This window comes from Chelonoidis abingdonii, chromosome 1, assembly GCF_003597395.2.
Source record: "Chelonoidis abingdonii isolate Lonesome George chromosome 1, CheloAbing_2.0, whole genome shotgun sequence".
Classification (NCBI taxonomy): domain Eukaryota; kingdom Metazoa; phylum Chordata; order Testudines; family Testudinidae; genus Chelonoidis; species Chelonoidis abingdonii.
In genome coordinates, this window is record NC_133769.1 from 272,965,547 (window position 1) to 272,971,632 (window position 6,086).

General features: G+C 47.2%; 1 protein-coding gene across 3 annotated transcripts in view; it reads right to left on the reverse strand.

The window, feature by feature from the left end:
* FARP1 (FERM, ARH/RhoGEF and pleckstrin domain protein 1) overlaps positions 1 to 5,552 on the reverse strand; it is a 390,990-nt gene extending 385,438 nt beyond the window's left edge. For all 3 annotated transcript variants that reach the window (XM_032771474.2, XM_032771475.2, XM_032771473.2), the window contains exon 1: positions 5,359 to 5,552. The gene's annotated coding sequence lies outside the window, so the exon portion shown is untranslated. The remainder of the gene's footprint in view (positions 1 to 5,358) is intronic.
* Positions 5,553 to 6,086: the final 534 nt, after the last annotated feature.

A 6,086-nucleotide genomic window follows, 5' to 3' on the forward strand; every position in this document is an offset into this window, starting at 1 on the left:
TTGCTAGAGGATTCTCTGCACTTTGAAGTCCTTAAACCACGATTTGAGGACTTCAATAACTCAGACGTAGGTTAGGGGTTTGTTATAGAAGTGGATGGGTGAGATTCTGTGGCCTGAATTGTGCAGGAGGTCAGACTAGATGATCATAATGGTCCCTTCTGACCTTAAAGTCTACCAGCCAGTGAGAGCACGAGCCTGAAAGGGCAATTTAAAAAATAAAAACAAGACATTAGAAACATGGGCATATCCTCTGCTCTTAGTACTTTCATTATGGTAATTTCAGTGCCCCACAATCTGCACACATTTATTCTGGCCTCAAAGCAAAGTCAACAGAATATATGAATGAAAAATGAGAATGAACTCATTAAAGTTTATACTCATTCCTTTATAGTTATACTAAATCATTTCACTCGCAACTATTCCTCAAGACCAGTGATATAATAAATCAGAAAATACAAACTGTCCAAAAATCTATCCAAAATATACATTTGTTTTAGATTTCAAAACTCAAGGGTCTTGTTTGGTTCATTCCATTCTATATATCATAGTTATCTATAGACAACACTGATTTTATTTTATAGGATTCACAGACACTCGTTTTCACAAGTTGAGCAACCACAACTCCAAATGAAGTCAATAAAAGCAGAGACGGCACCTCTGAAAAATCAGGCCCTTTAACTTTATCTAGGACCACACTGTAGTTAGCTATTACACAAGACAGATGTTTTTCTCTTCCCAAAGCCCATTTTTCAGTCTAAAAAACTAAAACACTTTTCATTTCTGGTTTCAGAGAATGCTTAGTTTCAAACTCTACTTCCTAAATTCCCTAAACAAGCATATCATGTTTTCATTTTCATAACCTTTAATCATAGGTGCTGGAATTAGGGGTGCACCAGCACCCCATGGTTTGAAGTGGTTTCCATTATACATCGGGCTTACAGTTTTGTTCAATTGCTTTCAGAAACCCCACTATAAAAGTTGTTCCAGCACCTATCCCTTTAATCAGCAATTATTATTACAGCAAAGGTCAAAATTCCCATATGCAGCAGACCCGTGCCCCATGCACATTAGATGAAGAGGCTGACCTAACTGACAAATCCATCTACATTTCTGTGGGCCAAACTTGATGACATTTTGCACAAATATAAAGCTGACTGAGCGTGGTTACCTTTATAAACACCGGTCATTAGTCTCTCAGTGGCTTCTTCACCACCAGCAAAGTGAACTTCTCCTTCGGCTCAACCTTAATTCAATAGTCTATTCACAAACTTTAAATGTCAATATCTGGTAAACACCCACAACCCCTGAAAACTATAAACCTTGCCCTTTCAGTGAACTAAATCTACCATATTATCAGGATTTATTTCTGACCTTAAAATTTGTGTTTGGGTAATGCCAGGCCCAAGATAATATAGAATTGCTAACTGTCTTGATTTCTAAAATGAAAGCATGATTTTATTTGTAAAGTAAAATGAATCTGCCCTAACATCAGGGTTGGGGGGAAATTTTACAATGGTACACTAAAACCATCTTATTAATATCTTTGTAAACCTACTATTCCATTAAAGAAAAAATCTTGTTCATCGTCGTCTCTAATTGGTACACTATTCTTTGAACATTTAAACTGTCATAAGCTTGTTTTAAAAATTTATGTTATTCATTGTGTAACCTTTATCTCAATTTCAAAAGGGACATTTTCAACTTGAAATTAAGTCATTCAAAAATAATTAGTTTCTAGTACTACTCCTCATTCCCCAACCAATTTTTGTGATTTTGAAGTCACAAACTCTTGTTGTTTATGTGGGTCACTATCTTTCCATTATAATAATACTCGGTGTTACTTGTAAAAATACTAGATAATAAAAATCTCTTACTTCTATCAAAAGAATTAAACTTAAGTGTGAAAGACAGGAGCTAAAAAAATATTTGGACAGAGTGCTGAAACTTTCAGATACAGTCTGTTTCTCCTAGGACATCAATCATGTACTTTTAACATGTTCTTTAATAACTTCCACTGAACCTTTTGCTACTTATCAACAGAACCTTTTTAAAAAAGGCTATTTTCCACATCCCATCATGCAGTTCTACTATCTGATCCTGCAGTAAAGAAATAATTGAGAATTTAATTCACAAACACAAGACAAAAATAGGTCAACTATATCTTGTTCAGAACAAGAGAAGACATTGCTACTTGGTAAGTGGCAGAGGTGAAAGTAAGCAGGTATGGGCAGGTACAGAGGACTAGTAAGAAAAGGAGACTGGCTGAGGGAGGGAGAAGCCTGCCCCCTGCATAAGAATAGTTTAAACTCAGCTGTTCCCTGAGTGGTTCAGTCCTCGGGGTTATAAGTGGTTTCTGGCATCCTTGTTAATTTCACTCACAGTAGCTGTGGGGAGTGGGGAGGGTGTGTTTGACCATGGCAAGGGCAGTCCTTGTCTGCCCCCTTGATGAGGGGATCTTGTCTCCAATATACTAATACACACAACAAATACAAGCATTTGGCTCCATCACTTAAATCTAGAGCTAATAAAAGCAGGTGGAAGGGGAAAAGTCACCGTCACACTGGTTTCTCGCTTCCTCCCTCCCTCTCCTCCAGCCAGGTTGCAGACAAGGCTCTGCATTCCTCCCTCATCCCCCCTGCAGGGGTTCTCCTCTAGGCTCTAGCTTGCAGTAGGGACACTGGCTGAGATATCTGCTGCTGCTGCCTGCATAAGAACAGTTTAAACTCTGTTGTTCCCTGCGCAGTTCAGCCCCCAGGGTTAGAAGCCGTTTCTGGTATCCTTGTTAATTTCACTCCCAGTTGTTGTTGGGGTGGGGAGGGTGTGTGTGACCATGGCAGGGGCAGGTCTTTTCTGCCCCCGGGATGAGGGGATTTACTATACACAAAAAACACAAAGTCAGGAACCATTTCCAAGTTCAAATCTATCCCATTCCCTCCCCAGCAGAGGATCATGGTTGTGATGTCCAAACTGCTTGCAGATCCTCTTTGAAAGGTTACTGAACAGCGCAGGGAACAGCTGAGTTTAAACTGTTCTTATGCAGGAGGCAGGCTTCTCCCTCCCTCAGCCAGTCTCCCTGCTGCAAGCTAGAGGGAAGCCCCTACAGTTGCTGCTCAGTGCCAGGGAGGGAGAAAGCATGGACCCTAGTGCCCGCAGCCTGGCTGGAGGAGGAGGGAAGACATGGAGAAAAATGTGACAGTGAGTTTTCACTTTTTCAGGCTTATTCCAATAGTAAAGTTTTATTACAGACAGTACTGGTAGTAGTAATAGTAGCTTTATTTTCTCTATCTACATCATGCAATTGAGGAATCCATGAAGTACGTAGGAGAGGTGGGTTGCTTGCGATTGGACCATATGGGTAAGAAATGTAAATTACTTTCATCCCTGCCCAAACCCCAGGGCTCCTAACTTCAGCTGAATCCCCAAGCCCTTTAAATCCTGATTTAAAAGCCCTGGGATTTAAAGGCCCCACCTCTTCTGATAGAGGCCATGCCTCTTCCGGTTGAGGCCCCTCCCCCTTTGCAGGACTCTAGAGTACCGGCAAGTCCTTTAAAGTTACTTTCACCCCTGGTAAGGGGGCAGAATAAAGTGAGGTCACCTAACAACCAGGTCCCCAGATACCCACATCTTGAAATGAGGTTCAATCCACAGAAACCACAAACTCCAATATGCAATGTTCTACCTTGGTCAGCACAAAGTACTAACCTGCTTCACCTTAGTTCAATCTGGGGAGGACTTCAAGATTCTGGCATATGGCCAATATAGAACCACAGCTGAGCAGATCTTCTATAATCTGACCAATTATAAAACAAAGTATCCTCCACACCTCAGCTGGATACTGAAATATTGAAGAAAGCTTCATTAGAACAGACAGCAGATTTATTAAAACAGATTTTTGAGGATTTTTTTTTTTTAAATGTACTCTAAGAATTTTATTGTGGTTGGATTAATTCCAGTATCAACTGCCTCCTGTAAAAATAAATTGGAAGGAATACAAGGAGAAAAACTCTGCATATCTAGGAGATAAAAATAATACTATAACAGCTGAGTGATACCTTTCCTTAAACAGTTATCTTTTCATCCCCCCAGGGACTAATCTACTTGAAGGCAGGTTTGTAAAGAGACTATAATTGAAAAACACTAAACATTCCATTTATTTTAGTTCAGCAATAAAACAGCCAAGTACTACATTGCTCCTAGGAGTTTTTGTTGCTGTTTTTAAACAACAATCATAAAGATGAAACCCTGTTACCCACAAATTACAGTTTGAAGAACCCCAATTTTTCACTAACAGCAGAAACTAAATGCTGCTCATGGAAATGAGCTCCTTTTACTTAAGCGTTCCTTGGACAGTTAACGCACTATTAACGTCGTTCAGAACCAGTGCAGAAAAATAAACTTCATCTCTAAATTTTGAAACTGGAGGAAGTTCTGGCTACAAATTATTCCAGAACTAGTGGTAAAGGAGGCCGCTGAAGTCACCACACATTGTATTGCTATCTGCAGGTGACCATTTTGCCTTTTACAGTATATGAGATTTATCCGCACTCCTGTTATCTGTTTGCTCAAGAAGACATACGGGAGCGGGGACCCAGAGGGTTAAAGCACTACACTAGATACTGGGTGAATAGCAAGCCTGCTTTAACACACACACGCTTCCAGCCCCAGGCATGGCCATGAATTGTGCCACTCGGGCTGGATGTGCAGATGTGACGCCGATCACACCGAGGATCTGGGAAGGGGGTGGGAAGGCCTTTCAATAAAGACACCAAAGCGCCTTGTTCCCCGAGGGAACCTCCCTACCCGGGTAACGCTGCTCCCGGAGCAAGGCTCTGAACGCACCCCTCTCCTGGTCAATTGTCTACGCGAGAGTGGCTCTGCCCCCGTCTGTATGACCCCCAGGCAGCGCCCCCCCGCTCAGCCCGACCCCCGAGCACATCCCGCCAGGCTGGCAGCAGCTTCGCGCCCGCTCCGGAACAAGGGGGAGGGGGCGGGGTCCCCAAAGGCCTCCTCATCCCGGGGCTGCAACCACGGGGGCTCGCACCCACGCACAGCCCCGGGCAGCCGTCCCCTCCTCCCACCAGCAACTTCCCGCGCAACGGGGAGCAATCAAAAGGCACCAACTTCTGCTCCGGCCGCAGTCCGGCGCCAAGCAACTGCGCGCCGGCGGGGCCCCCCGCGGATCGCAGGGGCTGCGTCTCTCCCCCGCGGCCAGCGCCCCGCTGCAGGCACCGGCTGGGGGCGGGGGCGAGGCGGCTCTTTCCACCCACCCCGCTGCGCTCGGTCCTCACACCCGCCGGGGCCGCTCGGTGCAGTCGCCCCCCACCCCCAGCAGCCCATTGTTCCCCGGGCGGCTCTCACCGTGCGCAGCGCTGGGGCTGCTCGGCTCCCGCTCGCTAGGCTCCCTCTGGCTGGCGCAGGAGAAGTCGGGCTCGGCTACCGGAGGTCCGAGCCATTAAAGGCTCCGCGGGGAGGCGGCGGGGGCAGGGCAGCAGGGGGGCAGCTGAATCAGGGGCGCCATGTCCGCCTGGCTGGCTCGGCACTGAGAGGGCGGCGGCGGCGGCGGCGGCTGGGCTGGGCGCGGGGGAGAGGGAGGGACCGGAGCCCTGCTGCCTCCTGCGTACCGGGGGAAGCGGGAACTGGACACCGCTCGCTGCTGCCGCTACCCCTCCCGGAGGGGGAAGTGGCCAGAGGGAGCCGCCGGCTGGAGGAGCAGGCGGCCGAGAGCCCCCTCCAGCGTTCAGCAGCGCGCCCTGCCTGCCACAGCCGCTCCTCTCCGTCCCTAGCGCGGGGCTCAGCGCCCGGCGGCAGGGACTGGGCAGTTGCCTCTTGCCGCCCACCTGCTACTGGCGGGCTGGTTCCTGAGCAGTTGGACGCTGTAGGGTACAAAGTGTCGGTCTCCTCTCAGCCCTCACCGGAGTGGGGAAGGCGCTCGGCTCCGTGCCAACGTTGGCTCTGTGCGCCCCCTGCCCTGGAGTGGCAGTTGAGGCCGGTTGAGTGGAAGGGCTGGCGTAACAAAGCAGGTTTCCAAGCCATCCCCTGCCTGCAAGGAAAACACTTTTTGAAGGGCACAGGGTTTGGTCCGTGAG